Source organism: Phyllobates terribilis, unplaced genomic scaffold (assembly GCF_046119375.1).
Source record: "Phyllobates terribilis strain yellow unplaced genomic scaffold, ASM4611937v1 Scaffold_11__3_contigs__length_659146591, whole genome shotgun sequence".
Lineage (NCBI taxonomy): Eukaryota > Metazoa > Chordata > Amphibia > Anura > Dendrobatidae > Phyllobates > Phyllobates terribilis.
In genome coordinates, this window is record NW_027362771.1 from 473,245,868 (window position 1) to 473,272,422 (window position 26,555).

At 47.7% G+C, this 26,555-nt stretch overlaps 1 protein-coding gene across 7 annotated transcripts in view; it reads left to right on the forward strand.

Annotated features, from left to right (window-relative positions):
- CERS3 (ceramide synthase 3) overlaps positions 1-26,555 on the forward strand; it is a 282,807-nt gene that overhangs the window by 139,185 nt on the left and 117,067 nt on the right. For 2 of the 7 annotated variants that reach the window (XM_073653361.1, XM_073653363.1), the window contains exon 2: positions 4,663-4,711. The gene's annotated coding sequence lies outside the window, so the exon portion shown is untranslated. The other 5 variants (XM_073653360.1, XM_073653358.1, XM_073653362.1 and 2 more) reach the window with 5 other exon arrangements.

Here is a 26,555-nt window from a genome sequence, read left to right on the forward strand (position 1 = left end):
GACCCGTTACAGCGGCATATAGAAGACAGCAGGAGAGGGGGTCGTCCACTTACCTCTCCGACGACCCCTTGATTCCTTTCAGGACCTTGGGTTGCTATGGCAGCTGGAGGTCACATGACCGCCTCCAGCTCTGCCATATATGGTGTCCTTCCTGCCTGGCTTCAGCCTGCAGCTGATGCCAGGCAGGAGACTGACTGTGAAAGTCAGTGAAGATCTCATATAATGTAATATATGTCTATTACATTACATGAGATCAGGGATCAGAAAAATAAAAATTAATGTCTCCTACAGGGACTAAGTAAAAATGTAAAAAAAAGTAAAAAAAAATGTTTTGAAACTGTTAAAAAAAATACAAAATAAATAAAAATAAATAAATAAAATATTAAACCGATAAATCCATATATTTATGCAAAAATAAAAAAAGTACACATATTTGGTATTGCCGCGTCCGAAACAACCCGAGCTATAAAACTGTCACACTAATTAACTCCTTCTGTGCACACTGTAATAAAAATAAATAAAAAACGGAGCAAAAAACTATGCTTTTTCCTCATATCGCCAAACAAAAAGTGGAAAAAAATGCGATCAAAAAGCAAAATGGAAATAAAAATGGTACCACTGAAAACGTCATCTTGTTCCGCAAAATACAAGCCGCCATACAGCTCCATCAGCCGAAAAATAAAAAAGTTATACCTCTCAGAATAAAGCAATGCAAAAAAAATATTTTTTCTATAAAATTGTTTTATTGTGTAAAAGCTCCAAAACATAAAAAAATATACAGTAAGTGTAATATCGCTGTAAACGTACTGACCCGAAGAATAATGCTACCTGATCACTTTTACCACACGCAGAACGGCATAAAAAAAAACCTCAAAAAACAATTCCTGAATTGTTGGTTTTTGTTAATTTTACCTCCCAAAAAACGGAATAGAAAGCGATCAAAAAATGGCACGTACCCAAAAATGGTACCAATAAAAATGTCAACTCGTCCCGCAAAAAACAAGCCATCACATGACTCTGTCGGCCGAAATATGGAAAAATTATAGCTCTCAAAATATGGCGATGCAAAAACTAGATTTTGCAAAAAAAAGCGTCTCTTAGTGTGTGACAGCTGTCAGTCATAAAAACCCGATATAAATCTGGTATCTCTGTAATCGCACCGACCCGAAGATTAAAGTAATCTAATCAGTTATATCACACGAGGAACGGCGTAAAAAAATAAATAAAACCAATTCTTCACCTGCTACTGATTTGTTTAATATGTCTCCCAAAGATCGCCGTAAGGCTCTGCTCACATTTATCCTGCGCTCTGCGCTGAGCACTTGCGCCAGAGTTTCCGTGTAAATCTCTGAAATATGTGATTCAGCCGGAACCCATGACGGAAGATTCCCTGTAATGAGGCAGATATAGGCCACTGTGGATGCCGTCTGGCCTGTGATCCCACGGTGTCATTTGTTTTAGGCGTGCATAAAAGTGCGGTTGGCCACAGTTTTGTGCACTTCTGAAAAAAAGGACACCGCTAAACAGAGGCCAGACGGAGTCCAGAGTAACTCTGCTGCCTCATTACAGTGAATGGATCCCGCAGGGGTTTCATCTGAATTACATCACTTGGAAATTTAGATGGAAACCCCGATGTAAGTGCTCAGCCTAGAGCGCCGGATAAATGTTACGTAAAATGTTCCCAATAAAAGCTTCAACTCAGTCCTCAAAAAAAGCTAGTCCCCACTCAGGTCCGTTATCTGTTAAAAATATAAGGGACTTCCAAGTTACTGGTAGCAGAAAGGCTCTGGAAAAGCGAAATGGCCCTTGCCCCCCAAAAGAAATTCAGAAAATTTTGTGCTCCCAAATCCAAATGCCTATTCTACAATAATTTGTTCTCCAATTGTCAAATAGCACTCCGTCCCCCCCAGATCTCGCCGTATGGCTGAGCGGTACGATACAGCCACATATGGGGTATTGCCACTTTTAGAAGAAATTGTGTGACACATTTCGGCACCATTTTTACCCATTGCCCTGTGTGAAAATGTAAAATCTGAGGGTAAAACATTTTTTTGTGGTAAAAATATAATTGTGCTTTTTTCACTGCCCAATGGTATAAATTTAAAAATTTAAAAATACTCACTACTTCCCTAGATGAATTCCTTGAGAGGTGTAGTTTACAAAATCGGGTCACTTGTGGGGGTTTCTGCTGTTTCGGCATGTCAGCGACTCTTCAAATGTGACATGGTGTCTGCTGCCTATCCCAGCCAACATAGCGCTCCTTTCTCTTCCGAACCCTGCCGTACACCAAAGCAGTGGTTTTCCCCCACATATGGGGTATCGGCGTGTTCAGGAGAAATTGCACAACAAATTTCACGGTGCAATTTATCCTGTTACCCTTATGATAATGCAAAATTAGGGAATGAAAAACATTTTTTGTGGGAAAAATGTGAACATTTTATTTTTATGGCTCAATATTATAAACTTCTGTGAAGCAGCTGGGGGTGCAAGGTGCTCACCACACATCTAGATAAGTTCCCTAAGGGGTCTAGTTTCCAAAATGGTGTCACTTGTGGGGGGTTTCCACTGTTTAGGCACATCAGGGGCTCCCCAAATGCAACATGGCGTCCGCTAATTATTCAAACAAATTTTACATTCAAAAAGTCAAATGGCGCTCCTTCCCTTCCGAGCCCTGCCGTGCGCCCAAACAGTGGTTTGCCTCCACATATGGGGTATCGGCGCGTTCAGGATAAATTGCACAACAAATTTCATGGTGCAATTTATCCTATTACCCTTATGATAATGCAAAATTAAGGGCTGAAAAACGTTTTTGTGGGAAAAATGTGAAAATTTTATTTTTACAGCTCAATATTATAAACTTCTGTGAAGCACCTTGGGGTTCAAGGTGCTCACCACACATCTAGATATGTTCCCTAAGGGGTCTAGTTTCCAAAATGGTGTCACTTGTGGGGGGTTTCCACTGTTTAGGAACATCAGGGGCTCTCCAAACGCAACATGGCGTCTGCTAATTATTCAGACAAATTTTACATTCAAAAAGTCAAATGGCGCTCCTTCCCTTCCAAACCCTGCCGTGCACCCAAACAGTGGTTTTCCATCACATATGGGGTATCGGCGTGTTCAGGAGAAATTGCACAACAAATTTCATGGTGAAAGTTATCCTATTACCCTTATGATAATGCAAAATTAAGGGATGAAAAACGTTTTTGTGGGAAAAATGTGAAAATTTTATTTTTACAGCTCAATGTTATAAACTTCTGTGAAGCACCTTGGGGTTCAAGGTGCTCACCACACATCTAGATATGTTCCCTAAGGGGTCTAGTTTCCAAAATCGTGTCACTTGTGGGTGGTTTCCACTGTTTAGGAACATCAGGGGCTCTCCAAACGCAACATGGTGTCTGCTAATTATTCAGACAAATTTTACATTCAAAAAGTCTAATGGCGCTCCTTCCCTTCCGAACCCTGCAGTGCGGCCAAACAGTGGTTTTCCCTCACATATGGGGTATCAGCGCGCTCAAGAGAAATTGCACAAAAAATTTTGGGGTCCATTTTTTCCTGTTACTCCTGTGAAAATAAAAAAAATTGGGTCTAAAGTAACATTTTTGTGAAAAAAGTTAAATGTTAATTTTTTTCTTCCACATTCCAAAAATTCCTGTGAAGCACCTGAAGGGTTAATAAAGTTCTTGAATGTGGTTTTGAGCACCTTGAGGGGTGCAGTTTTTAGAATGGTGTCACTTTTGGGTATTTTCTGTCATAAAGACCTCTCAAAGTGACTTCAAATATGATGTGGTCCCTAAAAAAATGTTTTTGTAAATTTTGTTGGAAAAATGAGAAATCGCTGGTCAACTTTTAACCCTTATAGCTCCCTAACAAAAAAAAATTTTGGTTCCAAAATTGTGCTGATGTAAAGTAGACATGTGGGAAATGTTATTTATTAACTATTTTGTGTGACATATCTCTATGATTTAAGGGCATGAAAATTCAAAGTTTGAAAATTGCAAAATTTTCAAAATTTTTGCCAAATTTCCAATTTTTTCACAAATAAACGCAAGTGATATCAAAGAAATTTTACCACTATCATGAAGTACAATATGTCACGAAAAAAACAGTCTCAGAATCAGGGGAATCCGTTGAAGTGTTCCAGAGTAATTGCTTCATAAATTGACAGTGGTCAGAATTGAAAAAATTGGCCCGGTCACGAAGGCAAAAACAGGCTCTGGTGCGAAGTGGTTAATATTCTGGGCTTTTTTTATTACAGCAATATTGAAAAATTTTAAGTCTTCAGTGGTTAAAAATTGTAATTGAGAAAAAAATGTAAGAAGTAATGTTCAAAACTGTTTTAGGAAACATTTTCTTGAGTGTAAAAACATTCCAAACTCACCGGATGTAACAAATAATTGGTCACTTGCTCTGGAGCGTTAAAGTTTGCTTTGCGCACACTGTGTAAACCGAGGGGTCAAGGGTACGATTTCTGATGTACCCTGCAGCTGCACCTACATGACCTTCACACAGCGTTTCTTTGTGTGGATGCTGTGCCCATTCTGTAAGTACATTCTTCTAATCATCTACAACCAGTGGTTACTAAGCAGAGTTACTGATTTGCAGATACATTGATAATACAGGAACAAAGCTGCCCTGATGTGTCTTTTCCTTTTGTGATTGCAGAGCTGGGAAGCTAGTCAAAGCAGGAGAAGGCGGCTCATGAAGGAAAAAAGTAAGTCATCCCCCATCTCCATTCATACAAGACTTTATTCCAAAAAGGGCATTTTTTCCTAGTGAATGTAGAACAGCAGATGATATTTGATCCACAGGCTTAACCCACGTTATTCTCATTTCCTACTGTGTGCGCCAGCACCACCTCTGCTGAAAACCTCTCCGACCAGTCACTGGTATTATTTTTTACACTTCTGGCGATCCTGGCAAACTCTAGTTGAAGTCTATTGCAGTTTCCAGTTCTGGCTCTGTTCCTTGAATTTGCTTTCTCTGCTGAATGTTGTGGAATAAATCTCGTAATGTATATGAAAGGTTTCTATCGCAACCCCCTCAGATTTGGCTTTTGCAGGCTGGATGAATCCACAGTCCCGCAGTGCTGGCTCAGCTGCCTCCGCCACAGTTTGCTAACCTACATTTTAACTTGAACCTTGGACACTGTGCATTTTACTTTTATCCACCTGTGGATTGCAAAAGAGAAGGGGGCGCCTTTACAGCCTGAGCCCTGGTTATATTTGCTAATGGGTCATTGCACTTTACAGGGACAGAGCGAAAACTGATCTTATCTCCATAGGTGGTGCAGTGTCATCTTCTCTTCTATTGCTATCTGTAAGCAGCCATTTCAGGCTAGTATTCTTTGCACTACTGACTATCTGTCTCAATGATCTCTCCAAGTAGTGTTGCCCACCGGTCAGAAATTCCTGAACAGTCTGTAAAAATAGAGCACTCTTTGCCCTGTCAATAAAAAAAAAACATTTAAAACGTTCGTGATTTTTAGACTTACCGTATATCTTTTATTTAGACTTTAATTATCATTATCAGTTTACAGTGACTGCAGCTGATGTCTTCATATCAGAATTATGGGCTGTAGACATGGATCACTTATAATCATACTGATTTATTATGGTTTTCCAATATGTCCGTAAAAAAAATATTGTCTGGCTTTGATTTTTGATAAGCTGTCTAGAAAAAATAAAAAGGCATGTTGGCAATGTAGCACCCTGAGGATTCGGCTGCTACAGGGGTATTGCACCTCAACCCAGAGGTGTGATATTCCACTCCCGGGTAAGGATGGAGTGTGGATCTGAGCTCGGTAGGCTGCATGCACTACACACATCCCATTTCCGAGGAGCAGACCGACGGTACTCCCACTTAGAAATGTGCAGGTACGACCGAGTCTGTTCCTGGCTGGAGTGGGAGGGGGGTGGTACATCCCAAGTAGTGTAGGGGCAGATAGGGGGAGCAGCCTGGGTAAAGTTAGGAGCTCATTGGGTGCTGGTCACCTGAGCTCACACATAGAGGGTGTATATAAGGTGGGCACCAACTAAGAACAGGGTCAGATGCAGAGAACAAGTCAGGAGCAGAGGAGAAGGAAAGACCCAGAGTGAGAGAGGAGAGAGAGAGACCCAGAGGCACAGAAGAACAGGACTCTAAGATCCCAAATTAAAACCCCGGGTGAAGAGTCGGCATCAGGGTACCGGAACCCAAGCTGGTGGGGGTAAAAACATTCCCCAGCCAGAGACCGGAGACCGTGGGCAGCGTTTGCCACGGTCACCCACTACATCCACCCCGAAGGCACACCACATGAAGGGTCAGGGAACCCAAGGCCAAGGGTGTCCCAACAGAAGGCCCGAGGGAGCTGGACCTAGGTGGATCACTGGTGGGGACGGCCAGAGAACGGGACAGAAGGAGAGCTCAGGGCCACGCTCCGGACTTGTTTGGGGGTTGGCTGGATCCAGGACCTGGTGGACGCAGCACGGCTCGGGTGGTCACTCGGAGCTGGAGTGACCAGTACAACATCTGCAGTAAGTAAACACCCTTAACTGCATAACCCGACTCTGTCTTCACTGCCGTCTGCACTGCACCACCACAACCCCCATCCTCTGCACCTGTCCCCCCTGAGGCTATACCCCTCCCGTTGGGGGTTATCATCACAAGCTGCACCTGCATCATCAGCCTCAGCGGACCCTGCTGCAGCGGCGGCCACAGTGACCGCATCACAACGGGTGGCGTAGTCGACACAAAAGAACTCTTAATAACATCTGTAGGACTGCCACATAACACTGAGCTTGACGCCCTGGGCACGGGGCCGGGTCACAGCCGCTCGGAGACTACAACCCCCCATCTGATCCGGTGCCGGGTATTCCCCTCAAAAAGGAATATGTCCCAGGGGGCGCGTCAACTTTGGCGTAGTCGGCAGGATTACGTGCCCGCAACACCCGGGTACTGCGTGCCTGAAGAAAAGTGCAAGTTTACCTCAGAAAGAAGTCTCCCGCCGGTTCCGGAGGGTCCACACCATCGGACCCCATCAGAGGTCGTGTCCCGCCGATTGTCCGCCATTTCCAGCTTGTTCCCGCCATCTGCAGAGTTTCCCGCCACTGGGCGACGCTTCCCGCCAAATCCGAAGATTTCCCGCCTTGGAAGAGCAGCGGACGCCATTATGGGCGTGCCAAAGGAGGGCAAGAGGCCGCCTCCCATCGTGGGCCAGGACCGAAAATGGCGCCAAAAGTGGAAACCGCCCCCACCAACAGAGACTGTGATGCTAGAGGTGTCTGTCAGCGTGAAAGAACTACCCCTGGAGCTGACAGTCACCGAGTTGCCCCGGGACCGCCCTCGAAGGGGGAGGAGACGAAAGGAGAGAACAAAGATGGGTGCCGCCTGGAGCAGTCTGGAGCGAGCGCACCCGGAGGCAGGAAGCCTGGAGAGGAGCAGCAAAGAAGCTCACCCGGAGATGTCCAGAGAGCAGAGCAGCACCGGCCCGCTGGCCAGGAGCCTGCAGGAAGAAGAGCAGAGCAGCACCGACCCGTTGGTCAGGAGCCTGCTAGACACCACGACCCCGCTAGGCCTAGTGGAGGTCCTTGCACAGCTCCCCCGAGACCGGGAGTGTGCACAAACTGCCCTGGAGGGCCTCGCACGGAGGATGGCCTGGGTACAGCGAGAGATATTGGCGGAATGGAGCCGGGAGATGGCCCAGCAAGCTGAAACCAAGACCCGGAGCACGCCAGCCAAGATGAGGAAACAGACTGCCTCTGAGGATGGCGCGGGAGGACCAAAGGCCGGAGACGGCGCCGAGAAGGGAGCCGAACGCATGGAGGCAGGTAAAGGGGACGTCTACACCCCAAGCCGGGACACCGCTTACCTGCCCCAGCTCCCCGTCGCAGAGCCCGAAAGTCCCCCTGCTGTGCCCGAAAACGCCATGTCACCGACGCAGACTAGGCCCCAACCGGAAGCCGCCGCCGCGACCCCTGTGACGTCACACGCCTCGACCCCGAGCGTGACCAAGCAGGAAGTACCACCAGCCTGGTCGCAAGGCCTAGTACCCCCGGGCGCCGCAATACCAACAGCGCCCCCTACCTCCGCGGAGCCTCCGGCCTGGCCGCAAGGCCAGGTAGCCCAGGGCGCCGCCGTATTAACGGTGCCCTTCACCTTCCAGGTGCCCCAGGCCTGGCCGCAAGGCCTGGGCAACCCGGGCGCCACCACCACCGCGCCCATAAAACCTAAAGTGCCGCATCTGGGAGAGGACCTGTACGCCCAGCATACGTGCCCGGATGGGCAGCCATTTATATGGCCACCGGAGTTCCACCATCCCCGACTCCGGAGAGAGAGACCCCTGGATGAACCCCTGATCCCGGCTCCAAAGCCCGTAAAGAGGATCTCGCCCCCGCTAGCGGAAGCGCAGTTCGAGTGGGACCCCACCGGAGAAGATCTCATGGGGTTCACTCAAGAGACTCGGGCAGCTGCAGCGGAGCGTGCTGAGTGCTGCCGCCAACAGCTCGAGGACTTTGAAAGGGAGCGGAGAGAGAGGCGGGTCCGGGAACAACAAGCCCAGATAAGGAGCGCGGAGCAGAAGAGCCGGGCCAGGAGAGACCCCCGTGCAGCGCATTGTCCCCGCACCATCGGGACAGTGATCAAGTTCAACCAGCAGCATGGGTGGGGCTTCATCAGAGACCACAACACCCCCGGCGACGTTTTTGTAACGCGCAGAGACGTTGAGTCCCATCTGCCGGAGGGGCACAGAGGTCGTGACCTTTATATCGGGGACGAGGTCACCTTTACCCGGCACAAGTGTGCCAAAGGACCTTACGCCCTCCACGTACACCGCCTGACGGAGGAGGAGTTGCGGTGCGAGGAGGAGGAGCAAGAGGACCCGGACGGGTCTGAAGTTACCACCAGCTATAAGACCACCAGCTATAAGCAAAGAGCAGGAGGAAGACGCCGTTGAGTGCGGCAGAGCAGGTGCTGTAAATAAGTTACCCAATCGGGGTATAAAGAAACTGAAACTGTTGCTACATATATATAGTCCCCGTTGGGACCAGCAGAGTGAACTGTTTACCCGTTTACCCCTTAATCCCACAGGCTGAGGACTGTGAGCAGCCATTCCCTTTCCCTCCTTACCTGGCCGAGGACTGAGAGCGGCCATATCCTTGTAAATAGTTGCGCGTCCTAAAGCGCCCCCTACCGGTTTTATAGGAAAACCATTTTTCTAGAAAGACTGTCGCACTTTTCCCGGACACACGTTGCACAGTGTCCGGAGGAGGAACCAGAAACAAGAGACGACGAGAATGTTATATGAAAAGTTTTATATATATATAATGTTTTATATGTTTTATATGTTTATAAAAATTTGTATGTTTTGGTGATGTTTTATGTCTTACAGCCCGAGGACGTGCTGTGATTTACCAGGGGGGAATGTAGCACCCTGAGGATTCGGCTGCTACAGGGGTATTGCACCTCAACCCAGAGGTGTGATATTCCACTCCCGGGTAAGGATGGAGTGTGGATCTGAGCTCGGTAGGCTGCATGCACTACACACATCCCATTTCCGAGGAGCAGACCGACGGTACTCCCACTTAGAAATGTGCAGGTACGACCGAGTCTGTTCCTGGCTGGAGTGGGAGGGGGGTGGTACATCCCAAGTAGTGTAGGGGCAGATAGGGGGAGCAGCCTGGGTAAAGTTAGGAGCTCATTGGGTGCTGGTCACCTGAGCTCACACATAGAGGGTGTATATAAGGTGGGCACCAACTAAGAACAGGGTCAGATGCAGAGAACAAGTCAGGAGCAGAGGAGAAGGAAAGACCCAGAGTGAGAGAGGAGAGAGAGAGACCCAGAGGCACAGAAGAACAGGACTCTAAGATCCCAAATTAAAACCCCGGGTGAAGAGTCGGCATCAGGGTACCGGAACCCAAGCTGGTGGGGGTAAAAACATTCCCCAGCCAGAGACCGGAGACCGTGGGCAGCGTTTGCCACGGTCACCCACTACATCCACCCCGAAGGCACACCACATGAAGGGTCAGGGAACCCAAGGCCAAGGGTGTCCCAACAGAAGGCCCGAGGGAGCTGGACCTAGGTGGATCACTGGTGGGGACGGCCAGAGAACGGGACAGAAGGAGAGCTCAGGGCCACGCTCCGGACTTGTTTGGGGGTTGGCTGGATCCAGGACCTGGTGGACGCAGCACGGCTCGGGTGGTCACTCAGAGCTGGAGTGACCAGTACAACATCTGCAGTAAGTAAACACCCTTAACTGCATAACCCGACTCTGTCTTCACTGCCGTCTGCACTGCACCACCACAACCCCCATCCTCTGCACCTGTCCCCCCTGAGGCTATACCCCTCCCGTTGGGGGTTATCATCACAAGCTGCACCTGCATCATCAGCCTCAGCGGACCCTGCTGCAGCGGCGGCCACAGTGACCGCATCACAACGGGTGGCGTAGTCGACACAAAAGAACTCTTAATAACATCTGTAGGACTGCCACATAACACTGAGCTTGACGCCCTGGGCACGGGGCCGGGTCACAGCCGCTCGGAGACTACAACCCCCCATCTGATCCGGTGCCGGGTATTCCCCTCAAAAAGGAATATGTCCCAGGGGGCGCGTCAGCAACCCTGTCTGCAAGGTGTATTTAGTAACACAAGGCACATCACTTGTCACGTCAGAAGGGGCCATTTAAATGGCCTGGGTACCTGGAGCATTCAATCCTAAACTTGGGCCCTGATTCATCATTGCGGTTTCTCCACTTTTCTGAAATAATTAGCTCCTTTAGTATTCACTGTTTTTTCTCTGCACGTTTTGTGCCCCTTTTTGAGTTGCCTTTATTTTTTAAGTCTTTTTTTTTCTTGACAGCTTTGCCTATTCGAATGTTTTAGACGAATGCATGAAATGTGATTTTTACCAAATATTGCACTTTTTCGGTGTATCTCACTCCAGTTTCCCCTTGGAGTGAGGTTACCGGAGGCAGGGCCGGCTCCAGGTTTTTGTGGGCCCTGGGCGAAAGAGTCTCAGTGGGCCCCTTTAGCACATACCACGATTCATGATGCACAGATACCACAGAGAAATATATATATATGTGACTTGCCCCCTGGGCCGTGGGGTAACCGGAACCGGGCCTTCTGGTGCACGGTGCTGATGGGGTAGTAGTGGCAACCCGATCCCGTGGCTCAGGGTGGTCAGACCAAATGCTGTGCAGTCTATTTATCAGTGTTTTGAATGTCCTACTACGCCACCCGTGGATTGCGGTCAGAGATAACCGCCGCTGCGAGGTAGACCACTGAGGCTGGTGTTGGTGTGCAGCACAGGGATAGGATAACTCCCCACTGGAAGAGTGTAGCCTCAGGGCAATGTAGGTGGATGCTGGGGGTGATGGTGCAGTCGCAGCATAAATCACACAAGTCCAATGGTGCAGTTCAGGCCTTTTACTCACAGTTGATATCCAAGTCTCTTCTGTCAGCAATGACTGCCCAAGCGGTGCTGCGTCCACCAGGTGAGGGGCTCGGTCAACCCCCAGGCAACTCAGGAGTGTGGCACAGGACCCCCTTCTATCCTTTCTCTGGCCTCTCGTGCCCCACCAGTGACCACGCTTCTGTCCGGCTGCCTCGGGCCTTCTCTGGTAAAACTTGGCGCCAGTTTCCCTGACCCTATGTGGTGCCTTCCTAGCGGGTGTAGCAAGGGGTCGCACCAATAAATGATCACGACCTCCGGTTCTTGGCTGAGGGATGATTTACCTCCACCAACTTGGGAATCCGATACCCTTCCGCGGCCTGACCCTTCACCTGATATAACGCGGGCTTGCAACGGTTGCTGTCCGTTCTGCTCTCTTAGGGTCCCTTCTGCCTTCTTGTTTCTGGAGCCTTTCTACTCCTCTGTCTCTCCTCTTTCCTTCCTTCTCCTTCTTCTCTTCTCCTCTCTGGCCCCGGCCTTCTCTCTAGGCCTGCCTCGTGGAGCTGAGCTCAGGCTGAGCCTCGGCTCCCTGTCAACTCTCTCTCCCTTCTCTGACTGACTGAACTTCTAAGATGGCTCCCACCTTTTATCTACCTCTCTGTGTCTGAGCTCAGGTGACCTGCACCCAATGAGCTCCTTCCTATGCTCCAGAAACCGTCCCCTTCTGCTTCTACATCACTGGGTTCTCACCCCCCTCCCCACTCCAGCCAGGGACATGGTCAGTTGTGCCTGCATAAATGGGAGCACCGTCGAGCCTAGTCAGTCGTGCCTGCATAAATGGGAGCACCGTCGAGCTGTCCCCCGGAAATCGGGTGAGTGTGTGTATGTAGCTAACTGAGCCCTGGTCCACACTCCATCCTTACCTGGGAATGGAATATCACACCTCTGGTTGAGGTGCAATACCCCTGTGGCAACCGAACCCCCGGGGCGCCACATATATATTATATATATATATATACAGTACAGACCAAAAGTTTGGACACACCTTCTCATTTAAAGATTTTTCTGTATTTGCATGACTATGACAATTGTACATTCACACTGAAGGCATCAAAACTATGAATTAACACATGTGGAATTATATAGTTAACAAAAAATTGTGAAACAACTGAAAATATGTCTTATATTCTAGGTTCTTCAAAGTAGCCACCTTTTGCTTTGATGACTGCTTTGCACACTCTTGGCATTCTCTTGATGAGCTTCAAGAGGTAGTCACCGGAAATGGTCTTCCAACAATCTTGAAAGAATTCCCAGAGATGCTTAGCACTTGTTAGCCCTTCTGCCTTCACTCTGCGGTCCAGCTCACCCCAAACCATCTCGATTGGGTTCACGTCTGGTGACTGTGGAGGCCAGGTCATCTGGCGTAGCACCCCATCACTCTCCTTTAAGGTCAAATAGCCCTTACACAGCTTGGAGGTGTGTTTGGGGTCATTGTCCTGTTGAAAAATAAATGATGGTCCAACTAAACGCAAACCGGATGGAATAGCATGCCGCTGCAAGATGCTGTGGTAGCCATGCTTGTTCAGTAGGCCTTCAATTTTGAATAAATCCCCAACAGTGTCACCAGCAAAGCACCCCCACACCATCACACCTCCTCCTCCATGCTTCCCGGTGGGAACCAGGCTTGTAGAGTCCATCCATTCACCTTTTCTGCATCGCACAAAGACACGGTGGTTGGAACCGAAGATCTCAAATTTGGACTCATCAGACCAAAGCACAGATTTCCACTGGTCTAATGTCCATTCCTTGTGTTCTTTAGCCCAAACAAGTCTCTTCTGCTTGTTGTCTGTCCTTAGCAGTGGTTTCCTAGCAGCTATTTTACCATGAAGGCCTGCTGCACAAAGTCTCCTCTTAACAGTTGTTGAAGAGATGTGTCTGCTGCTACAACTCTGTGTGGCATTAACCTGGTCTCTAATCTGAGCTGCTGTTAACCTGCGATTTCTGAGGCTAGTGACTCAGATAAACTTATCCTCAGAAGCAGAGGTGACTCTTGGTCTTCCTTTCCTGGGGCGGTCCTCATGTGAGACAGTTTCTTTGTAGCGCTTGATGGTTTTTGCAACTGCACTTGGGGACACTTTCAAAGTTTGCCCAATTTTTCGGAATGACAGACCTTCATTTCTTAAAGTAATGATGGCCACTCGTTTTTCTTTACTTAGCTGCTTTTTTCTTGCCATACTACAAATTCTAATAGTCTATTCAGTAGGACTATCAGCTGTGTATCCACCAGACTTCTGCACAACACAACTGATGGTCCCAACCCTATTTATAAGGCAAGAAATCCCACTTATTAAACCTGACAGGGCACACCTGTGAAGTGAAAACCATTTCCGGTGACTACCTCTTGAAGCTTATCAAGAGAATGCCAAGAGTGTGCAAAGCAGTCATCAAAGCAAAAGGTGGCTACATTGAAGAACCTAGAATATAAGACATATTTTCAGTTGTTTCACACTTTTTTGTTAAGTATATAATTCCACATGTGTTAATTCATAGTTTTGATGCCTTCAATGTGAATGTACAATTTTCATAGTCATGAAAATATAGAAAAATCTTTAAATGAGAAGGTGTGTCCAAACTTTTGGTCTGTACTGTGTATATATATATAATATATATATAGTACAATGCAAAGATTTAACTTACTACATTACATGAGCGATATCTATTGTAAATTCTACAATAGCTCAGAAACTGGCGAATCCTCGCAGCACACAGTGCAGATCGGACAGTATAGTCCTCCATACAGTATAATGGACCCCATATAATGCTCTATACAGGATACTGACCCCCATAAAATGCTCCATACAGGATACTGGTCCCCATATAATGCTCCATACAGGATACTAGACCCCATATAACGCCCCATACAGGATACTGACCCCCATATAACGCCCCATACAGGATACTGACCCCCATATAATGCTCCATACAGGATACTGGTCCCCATATAAAGCTCCATACAGAATACTGGCCCCCATAAAATGCTCCACACAGTATACTGGTCCCCATATAATGCTCCATACAGGATACTGGTCCCCATATAAAGCTCCATACAGAATACTGGCCCCCATAAAATGCTCCACACAGTATACTGGTCCCCATATAATGCTCCACACAGTATACTGGTCCACTTATAAAGCTCCATACAGGATACTGGTCCCCATATAAAGCTCCATACAGAATACTGGCCCTCATAATATGCTCCATACAGGATACTGGTCCCCATATAAAGCTCCATACAGGATACTGGTCCCCATATAACGCTCCATACAGGATACTGGTCCCCATATAACGCTCCATACAGAATACTGGCCCCCATATAACGCTCCATGCAGGCTGTTCCCCCCTTATAATGCCCCATACAGGATGTCACCCCCCTTATAATGCCCCATGCAGGATGTCACCCCCCCCTTTTAATACCCTATGCAGTATGTCACATACCCACCCTCCTTATAATGCCGCATGCAGGATGTCAGACCACCCCCTCCCTTATAATGCCCCATGCAGTATGTTACCCACCCACCCTCCTTATAATGCCTTATGCAGTATGTCACATACCCACCCTCCTTATAATGCCCCATGCAGGATGTCACCCCCCCTTTTAATGCCCTATGCAGGATGTCACCTCTTCCCCCTCCATATAATGTCCCATGCAGGATGTCACCTCTACCCCCCCCCCATATAATGTCCCTTGCAGGATGTCACTTCCCCCCCTTTAATGCCCCATGCAGGATGTCACACACCTACCCTCCTTATAATACCCTATGCAGTATGTCACCCACCCACCCTCCTTATAATGCCCCATGCAGGATGTCACCCCCCCCTTATAATGCCACATGCAGGATGTCACTTCCCCCCTCCCCTCTTATAATGCCCCATGCAGGATGTCGCACCCCCCCTCACCTTATAATTAATGCCCCATGCAGGATGTCACATACACCCCCAGCATATAATGCCCCATGCCCCCATACATGAAAAAAATAAAAAAATCCAATACTCACCTCACTTCTTACCTGCTGCTGGCGCTGCTGCGGACTCCAGCGTCGCCCGCGTCTTCCCGCTCTGCAGTGTGACAGGTCAGGAGAGCGCGCGCGGTGTAAAAACATCACCGCGCCCTCTGACCTGAGACGTCACAGTCAGAGGACGCGGAAGACGCTGCGGAGGCACGGGGAGGGGTAAGTATTGTGCCGGCTGCCGGGCCCTGAGCAAGCGGGGGGGGGGGTGTCGGGCGCTGACACCAGCACCGCACCGCTCACGGGGCCCATAGCGCGGCGGGTGCCCAATGGCAGTGGGCCCCTCCGCCTGCTCAGGGCCCCGGCACTTGCCCAGTTGCGCCGGGTGCTGACGCTGGCCCTGACTGGAGTAGTGGTCAATTTGGTACATATTTGCAACTTTTTAAAGGATTTGTGACTTTTCAGTATTAAATAAAGAGCATTTTTGATTTTGCCCCAAATTCATGAACCGCTTTCGGCACTTTGAGGCAATTTCAATAAAACGCAAATTTTGAATCGGGCGTTTAGTGTCTAAACTATAGAGGGGCAGCTACGAAGCCTGATTGGGCAATGGTTTTAGGCACCTTGTAACTGTTATTTGGGTACTATATGGCTGTATTATTTAGGCATTATATGATTACAATATCTGAGTCATTATAGAACACGATAAGGAGAAGGGTGGTTGGGGGGATCATCTGAAATCACTGCATGAGGCGACCTTTGTAAATCTACTGAAGTACTTGAAGAGGACCTGTCACTTTCCATAAATATATACAGTACAGACCATTTCCGGTGACTTCCACTTGAAGCTCATGTAGAAAATGCCAAGAGTGTGCAAAGCAGTCATCAAAGCAAAAGGTGGCTACTTTGAAGAACCTAGAATATAAGACATATTTTCAGTTGTTTCACACTTTTTTGTTAAGTATATAATTCCACATGTGTTAATTCATAGTTTTGATGCCTTCAGTGTGAATGTACAATTTTCATAGTCATGAAAATACAGAAAAATCTTTAAATGAGAAGGTGTGTCCAAACTTTTGGTCTGTACTGTATATTTTTAAAAGCTGCTGTTATCCTGAATCTGGCATAGTCTATCTTTTGTCCCTGCGGTCCTAAAGAAGATGCCCATAAAGATGAGTGGAGGACCTCACCACTTAGCTAAAAAGATTAGATTTATCTACAGAGAAGGGGGGCAATATCTAAGGAACAGAGAGGCGCATAAATTAAACGCCATATTCAGGAGAACAGCAGCATTTACACCAGATAAAAAGTTATATCAACCACATGGTTTCAAAAAAGGTTGTTGATGGGAGATCCCCCGATAACATATCCTTACCTTAGCTTTCCAGTCCATGATATGTCTACTATATAAAGCCACGCACCATGAAGATGAGATCCTCTACAATCACTATACTTTACTTGAAGGGGCATAGAAAGAAACATAGGCTATTATTGTTTTTGGCGCTCAGTTAACGCCATTTTGAAAGTTTACTTTATTGTCCATTAATATATTGTACAGCAATTAATATTGCTACATTCATTTATACCAAAAAGGTTTTTATATTGAATGTTTTTTTTCAGTTAAATTAACCACTTATTGTTCTGTTTCCTTTGAACATACACTTTATATATTTTTGTAAACCTGAAAATGTTAGTAAAAATATTCATACTTTTTTTTTTTTTTTACATATTTATGGCAAAGACATAATAACAGGGAATTTAGATTGTGATCTCCTTTGGGAACAGTGATGATGATGATTTCTGTAAGACGCTGTGGAATTAATGGTGCTATATAAGGGTACATGCACATGACCATATTTTTGGTCTAAGTGCGATCCGACAAAACATTGGATATCATTTAAACAATGTTTTTCCATGGGGCCATGCACATTTTCGACTATTTCCTCGGACCAAGCCGGTCCAAGGAAAAAATCGCAGCATGCCCAAGTTTGATCTGATATTCGGATTGCACTCGGTCATGCAAGTCAGTGAGTCCATGGAAAACATCAGTCTGGACTCAGATGACATGAGTGCAGTTCAATTTTGACTGACAGAATGGAGAAGATGGAGAAATTATTTTTTCCATCTTCTGCTCATCTGAGAGAATCGGATCACAGTGTGATCACACTCTGTTCAAACTCTGATTAGAGTGTGATCAGAGTGTGATTAGCATATTCGGATAGATTCTCTCAGATGAGAGAATGTACGCTGGCGTGACAATGGCCTTGTAATGTCAGCGCCTGCGTCCCTGCACGATCCTCCTTCCTCCTCCTGGCAGGGACACCGATGTGCTCACCACAACGCTGCACTGTTCCGCTCCACGCTGCGACTTCTTCCTTCCAGGACCTGCGCACGATTTGCAGGTTTTCTGGGAGTGCACTTAGGGAAGTGCTCGCTCTTCAGAAAATGTCCCCAGTCAATAGCTGGAGAACCTGAAATTACATGTGGGAAGGTGTTTGGAGATATATGGTGGAGACAGATTATGGACAGCTTTGTAGGTCAACGTTAGCAGTTTGAACTGGATATGTTGGAGAATTGGGAGCCAATGAAGGAATTTGCAGAGGGGAGAAGAGGAGGAATAGCGAGGAGAGGTGGATTAGTCGGACAGCAGAGTTAAGGACGGACTGAAGAGGTGTGAGACTATTAGCAGACAGGCCACAGAGGAGGATATTGCAGTAGTCGAGTTGGGAGATGATGAGGGCATGCACTAGCATTTTAGTAGATTCGGGGTTGAGGAAACAGCGGATTCTGGAAATATTTTTTTGTTGAAAGTGGTGAGAGCTTGGATGTGTGGTTTGAACGACAGGGCATAGTTGAGGGTCTCTACTAGTGATGAGCGAGCATGCTCGCCACTGCTCGGTACTCGGAGCTCGCTGAGTACTTGCGCGATGCTCGGACGGGAGCTCAGGTCCCCGTCCTGCATGTTTGGCGCTATTTAGAGCACCAATCATGCAGGGATTGTCTGCCACTCACTGTAATGTCACAGCCATGGTGGTTGTGGCATTACAGTGATTGCCCAAATCGATGGGAACAGTTCTCACAGTGAAACATGAAAAGCCGGCAATTCATCAGTGGCATATACTGGTACCCGACAATTTAGAACAGAAAGAATAGAGCATCACACATAGATTAGATAGATAGAAACATGTCAGTCACATATATAATAAGTACAGTGACAGTGTTGGTTACTGTACTTGTCATTTAGTGTTAAAATAAAGGCTTTATTAAAAAAAAAATTGGCGTGGGGTTCCCCATAATTTTAGTCTCTAGCGGAGGTTAAGCAGACGGCTGGGGCAGATGTTTGAAGCCTGGGAAGGGGGTAATACCCATGGAGCTTCCCAGGCTACTAATGTCAGCCCCCAGCTGAATACCTAGCCTTTACTAGCTATTAAAATGGGGGACACAAAAAAAAATGACGTAGGGTCCCCCCTATTTTAATAGCCAGCACAGACTAGGCAGACAGCTGGGGGCTGATATTAATAGCCCAGGAAGGGTGCCATGAATATTGGCCCCCTCCCAGGCTTACCGTATCGCCCATTCCAGCTGAAGCCAACGATCTCCTGCAATAAAAGTAAAATAATTAACCAACCTCATCCTTACCTTTCCATGGTTCCCAGGACGGCTTCAGCTCTGCTACATTGACATGACAGGCTGGATCGCAGCAGAACGCTGCCATCCAGCTTGTCATGCCACAGACACTGAGAAGCTCCTCAGTGTCAGCGTTCTGCTGCAATCCAGCCTGTCATGTGAGTGTAGCAGAGCTGGAGCCGTCCTGGGAACCATGGAAAGGTAAGGATGAGGTTGGTTAATTATTTTACTTTTATTGCAGGAGATCGTTGGCTTCATCTGGAATGGGCGATACGGTAAGTAGAGTTTAATTTAGAACATTAAAGGAATGTGTCTTTATTTCAATTAAAGGACTTCATTCTAGGTGTTTGTGTTTTTTTTAACTTTCACTATGGAGTTAGTAATGGGGGTGTCTTATAGACGCCTCTCCATTACTAACCTGGGCTTGATGTCAGCTGGCATTATAAGCTGACATCAACCCCAACCCTATTACCCCACGGCCACCGCTACAAGGCAGTGGGAAGAGCGAGGCTAAGTGCCAGAATTGGCGCATCCTATGGGTGCGCCATTTCTGGGGCGGCTGAGGGATGGTGTTTCTAGCCTGGGAGGGGGCCAATATTCATGGCACCCTTCCTGGGCTATTAATATCAGCCCCCAGCTGTCTGCCTAGCCTTTGCTAGCTATTAAAATTGGGGGGACCCCACGTCATTTTTTTTTGGGTCCCCCATTTTAATAGCTAGTAAAGGCTAGGTATTCAGCTGGGGCTGATATTAGTAGCCTGGTAAGCTCCGTGGATATTACCCCCTTCCCAGGCTTCAAAAATCTGCCCCAGCCGTCTGCTTAACCTCCGCTAGAAACTAAAATCACGGGGAACCCCACGCCAATTTTTTTTTTAAATAAATCCTTTATTTTAACACTAAATGACAAGTACAGTAACCAACACTATCACTGTACTTCTTATATATGTGACTGACATGTTTCTATGTGTGATGCTGTATTCTTTCTGTTCTAAATTGTCGGGTTCCGATGTATGCCGCTGATGAATTGCCGGCCGACTTTTTTAAAGAGACGGGTGCATGAAAATGGGAGGGTACTAGTGTGTTCTGAGTGCCCTGCTATGTTTTTCATGCACCCTCTTATATACCCTGCCTGCCTGTCTGCCTATATATTCTGCCTGCCTGACGTTTAATTGAGCACTGTTCCCATCGATTTGGGCAATTTTTGACCTTCTGCAGACCGCCGGGGGGGGGGGGACCGCCAGAAAAATGCTCGAGTTTCGGTCGAGCACCCGAGTATTCCAATGTGCTCGACCCGAGCCTCGAGCACCCGAGCATTTTAGTGCTCGCTCATCACTAGTCTCTACGAGGCAGCAGCCTTCCGGTACAGGGGAAATCGTGCTATAATTTATTGTGATAGATAAATTGGGTAGGGGGGTTAGGCGAGATGGAGGAAAGATAATGAGTTCAGTTTTGTCCACATTGAGCTTTAGAAAATGAGAGGAGAAGGAAAAGGATATGGTTGATAGACACTCTGAGATTCTGGACAGCAGAGAGGTGATGTCTGTTCCAGAGAGGTAGATATGAGTTTCATCAACATATAGGTGGTACTGGAAGCCATGACACTTTGTGAGTTGTCCCAGGCCAAAGGTATAGATGGAGAAATGTAGGGGTCCCAGTACTAGAGCCTTGGGGGACACCAACAGAGAGAGGGCGGGGTGAGGAGGTCATATGGGAATGGGAGATGCTGAATGTGCGGTTAGTGATGAATCTGCAAATGTGCCCATAGACTACTATTATTCAAACTTGTATCAGAAAATGACTTTTTCACATATGTTTAGCCTATATATTTAGCATATCTTCCAGTGCATAGTTTTTATGATTGTTATCCATGGCATACAGCTGTATAAGTCTAGCACAGAATTTTGCCAGACACATGATCATGGAAGGAGTGCAGAAGGGAACCGGACCTATTTTGGGGGTACAAAGCCTTGCACTATAAACGGTGGCCCAGTTTGGTTTTGAAATAAAGCCCCCACATCATCTCTTCTCCATTTAGTATAACTGCTGGTGTTTAGATATAATTGTTACTTACAGGCTAATGCATATCAGGCAGGCTTAAATGAAAGCTATACGCTCACTGCTTTATGACCGCCGGCAGCCTTTTGTTTATGGACAAACAATAGGCAACAACCAGAGGGAATTTGATATTGCTGTGGTTGAGATTCACTAGCTGCAAAATGCTTCTGTTTGTGGCAGGAGCTATTCAGAGAATGAAAACATGTCAAGAAATATAATACTTAAGAGTCAGTGTATCTGGCAGAAAGCCATTATGTAATAGCCCTTGAAGATTGCTACAGAGTTATATAAGGTTATGTGTCAGTTACGACTTCACAGGATGTTATCGTCCCATTTGCTTTTATTATGAATAGGTGGAGTTTATTTGTGAAAACATCTCCTTTCTTATCTAAGTCTCATGTCTCCTTTATCAACTAAGTCTCACATCCCATAGGCTTCCACCTATTATTTTATTAGCCATTTAATCTGTAGTGCTGGGATAATTTAATTATTTACTAACCTGTAGCTCAATACAGGATATAAACTAAAATGCTGTGACTTATGGTCCGATAGTGTGGAGCCCAGGGGATGGGGACTACTCGGCGCCCAGGCCTTAATGCCTGGTCTTGGGGGATGTCGCGGTGGTCAGCTCCTGGGCCCGTATCCTGCGGTCTCTCTTAAAAAGGGGAAAATGAAATGTCAAAGTTCGTGACGCCGCCTGTGGTGTCTGGTGAAGATCACCAGCGCTGCGGCAGTCCACTGAGGCCGGTGTTACGGCAGCTTTGATGGTGTAGCTCCCCACAGGTGGAGCTAGGCCTCAGGGCAGTGATGTTTGACGAGGTGCACGATATGGCGGTGACCCAGCCGAGTCCAAGGAAGAACAGGGGACACACACACACTGTTTGCTTCTGTACCTTTTACTAGTGGAAATGCAGGTACCGTCTAGAGCACTGTAGGGTGAGGGGTGCACTGCAGGACTCTCCCCAGTGAGCAGGTGTAGGGCCTCCTGTTTCTTCGCCGCTTAGTGTTAGTTTCTGGCCTGCCTGGAGCTAGGCCTAACTTAGTCTCTGTTCTGCACCGGCTGATCCTGTGGTAGGGCCTTCTGTTGGAGTACACATTCCCTGGTATATGGGGCCTCGGTAACTCCTGACCCTGGTATAACAGTCAGCGTTTGGTATTCCTGGGACATGTAGTTCACCAGGGGTTCTGGTTGTCTTTTGCTGGGTGTAAAGAATCCCTGCAGACTCGGACCCGGTGTCCGGTATATTGTTTCTGGGGTGAGCTGGTAAAGCTCCTCTGCCCCCAATGCTACTCACTCCTCTAGCCTTCGGCCTACACGGGCCCTCACTAGGCTATACACACTGGCAGTTAGCTGGCTGCCTCTTCTGCTGCTCTCTGAGCGTCAGCAACGCTCCTAGCTCACTTAACTCGAGCTGCTTGAGTCTGACTGAGCTCCACTGCAGACTGACCTGTTTCTCTGTGTCTCACTCTGCAGGAGCTTGCTGTGGACTCCAGACTGTTCTGTCTCCACTCACTTCCTGAGGAGAACTAACTCACAGACTGACTCCTTCTGTGTATGAGCAGGAACTGCTGAATCTCTCCACCTTCCCTATTTATATCCCTATCCGGGCTCCCTCTGGTGGTCTGAGTTGGAAGGTGGAGGTGTGTGTATGCTGTGAGGGCCTCTTGTGGAGAAAACCTGAAATGCACCCCTCCAGGATCTGTGGCTCCATGCACAGCAGGGCGTCACATTCCCCCTTAGTTGAACTCAGCACTCCCGGGCTGAAGCACATTTTGTAACAACAACAATAACAAGCTTCCCTTTATGGGAGGTTAGGACACTTGAATGTTGCATAACCAGAACATGGATAAATATACATATATATTTCAATAAACAGTAGGCAATGAGCAACCAGAAAGTCCAAGTCTCTTCCGGAGAGGTTGCTCAAAGGGGCACTCAGGGAGTGCAAATATGTACAAATAAAGTCTTTGGGCTGCACATAGTCCTCAGCCACAGAGTTCTTAGATACCCAAGTGGGTAATGGGAAGCAAATAAGTAAAGTGTCCGTTTCACTTAGATTGTCCATTAGAGGGACAAAATATAAGTTAAAGGCATGTAAAGGCAATAAATACATAGCAATACATACACAGGATAATGCAATAATATACAGTATTATGCAATACAATACAATACCATACCCCAGGGGTAACTATCTACACCTGTCGGGGTTTAACTATTTTACTTAGTGTACCTGACAGGGAGTTGACCTTTCGTGCTACGTGTAGATCTGCGTAGTGCGGTGGTCTGTGTAGTGTCAGTGTTTCTCTCAGCTACCCTGTTAGTTCTACTAGCGATGGTATTGAAAAACTGACTTAACCTCGCTACTGGGCTGGCAAGTTCACCATTGGCTGGGCCTTCTTGCTCTGTTTCTGCCGGGGACCCTTCTTCCGGGGATTCTTCCTGAGCAGGCTCTTCTGCGACACTAGGCTCTTCTGCAGCACTTACAGGTTCAACTTGCTGTGGAGGGTCTTCTGGCTGTTGGAAGAATTGGAGTACTGGAATTATGACTACTCCTCCGATTTGAGGCCAGTCTGCCGGGAAGTCTCCTAAATCAGTATGTATTACTGCTTCATCAGGTTCCTCCGGGAAAATGAGAGGCACTTCTTCTTGGGGTTTCAGCCGATCTGGACACAACTTCAGGTGGTCCCTAGATACTGTTGCAGTTGTTCTTCCTCTATCTTTGCTGATCAGACACGTCTTCCTGTTGTCAAACCTTGAATTCAACACAGTGTAGGGTTCTCTCTCCCACTGGTCATCGAACTTGTGGTTCCTCCGCTGGTGCACTTCTGTTGTATTGTGCTTCTTGTTTATCCCTCACCCGAGTGAGACTGTCTTCGACACAGGCTTGTACTCTTCTGTACTGCTCCTGTCTGGTCGTGTCCCAGTCCTCAGTGGTCACATCAGCTTCAGGTTCTACAACAACAAGCTCCAGGTCCATGGGCAACTTCCCAGGTCTTGCCCGCATTAGATATGCCGGAGTGCAGTTGGTGGAACTTACTGGTATATGATTGTACAGGTCTACTAGGTCAGGTAGTAGGTCTGGCCACTGGTTTCTCTCTTCTAATGGTATGGTCTTCAGTAGATCGATGATGTTGTTATTCATCTTTTCACAGAGACCGTTAGTTTGGGGGTGGTACGGTGTAGTCCTGATCTTTTTACACCCGTACAGATGGCAGAACTCTTTGAACAATTCAGCCTCAAAGGCAGGGCCTTGGTCAGTCAGTACCTGCTCAGGGTATCCATGGGGTCTGCAGAAGTATGCTTGGAACGTCTTCGCTGCTGTCTCTGATGTCAGGTCTTTGACAGGGGCGACCACCAGGAACCTGGAGTAGTGATCCACCATGGTCAGGGCATAGGTATATCCTGACCGGCTGGGTGACAACTTCAGGTGACAACAGGGCCACGATCTCCAGGGGTCGAGTCGATTTGATGGGTTGCAGGGGTGCCTTCTGGCTGCTATAGTCTTTTCTTCTGATGCTACAGGGTCCACAGTCTCTGCACCACCTCTCAATGGAGCTGCGCATTCCTACCCAGTAGAATCGACACTTCAACAGGGTCTCTAGCTTTTTCCAGCCAAAGTGCCCCGCCTGATCGTGGTAGGCCTCCAACACCATCTGGATGTCCGTCTTAGGGACCACTATCTGCCACACCATCTTATGGGTTTTCGGATTGACGTACCTCCGGCACAGCTTCTCACGGTAGATAAACAGCCGGCTTCTCTTGTTCCACAGCTGCTTTGCCTGCAGAGACGCTTCCTTCTTGGGTTATCAGCTCCTTGATACGGCTGACAACCGGGTCACTGTCCTGGGTCTCCTTTCAGCTGTGGTGAGGCAAAGGGTTTAACGTCTTACCACGCTGCCTCCTGGAGGCTCGTTGCTCGTGGATCATCCCATTCCGATGAAAGGCAGGTAGCTCAATCTCCTCCAGGTCATACACTTCTTCTTCTGTGTCTGACTGGTGAGGCATCCTGGACAGGGCATCGGCGTTGGCGTTCTTGCGGCCCGCCCGGTACTTAATTGTGAACTGGTAGTTTGACAGCCGAGCCATCCATCGTTGTTCCATGGCTCCCAGCTTGGCTGTTTCAAGATGAGTTAAGGGGTTATTGTCAGCGTAGGCAGTGAACTTGCTAGAGGCTAGGTAGTGCTTGAACCTTTCTGTGATGGCCCAGACCAAGGCCAGGAACTCTAACTTAAAGCTGCTATAGTCTCTGGGTTCCTCTCAGTCGGGCAGAGCTTCCTGCTTGCATACGCGATGACTTTCTCCTGGCCATTCTGCTTCTGACTTAGGACAGCGCCCAGCCCTTCATTGCTGGCATCAGTATACAGCAGGAACGGTTGGCTGTAGTCAGGGTAGGCTAAGATCTCATCACCTGTCAGGATCTCCTTCATTTCTTTAAATGATTCAGCCTGTTCTTTACCCCAGTGGAATGGGGGATTTCTGCCCTTGGGGGACTGTCCTACCAGGAGGTCTTGCAGAGGCGCTGCTTTCTTCGTGTAATCTTTTACAAACCTCCGGTAGTATCCTACTAGTCCCAGGAACTGACGAACCTCCTTGAGGTTCTTCGGCTCCGGCCATTTCTGGATGGCAGTGACCTTCTCCGGGTCTGGTGCTACTCCCTCTGGACTAACAATGTGCCCCAGGTACTGTACCTTTTTCTTGAGCAGGTTGCACTTTGAGGGCTTCAACTTCATGCCATACCGGGACAGTGACTCAAATACCTCCGCCAGGTGCTTCAAGTGGTCCTCATACGTTTTGGAGTACACAATCACGTCATCCTGGTATAGTAATACAGTCTCAAAGTTGCGGTGTCCCAGGCAGCACTCCATCAATCTCTGGAACTTTCCGGGGGCATTGCAGAGTCCAAACGGCATACTGTTGAACTCGCAGAGTCCCATCGGGGAGGTGAAGGCCATCTTCTCCCGATCCTCCTCAGCCACAGCTACTTGGCAGTACCCACTAGTGAGGTCAAGGGTGGAAAAGTAATTTGCAGACTTCAAGGCAGCCAGGGATTCATCAATACGGGGTAAAGGGTATGCATCTTTATGTGTAATGTGATTTACTTGTCTGTAATCTACACACATTCTCATGCTTCCATCCTTTTTCCTGACTAGAACTAGGGGAGCTGCCCAGGGACTACAACTATTCCTTACTACCCCTGCCTTCTTCATGTCATGCAACATCTCCTTGGCTTTCTGGTAGTGTGCTGAAGGTATAGGCCTGTACCGTTCCTTGATGGGGGGATGGTTGCCTGTGGGGATGTGATGTTGTACCCCCTTAATCCTCCCAAAGTCAAGTGGGTGTTTGCTGAATACCTGCGCGTATTCCTGAACCACCCGGTGTACTCCCTGTTTCTGGTGGGTAGGAGTGGTGTCTGTCCCAACGTGGAGCTGTTGACACCAATCCTCCACCTGTGTTGTAGGGTCATTATCCTCCACTTGGTCTGGGGAGGTTAAGGACTCCGCC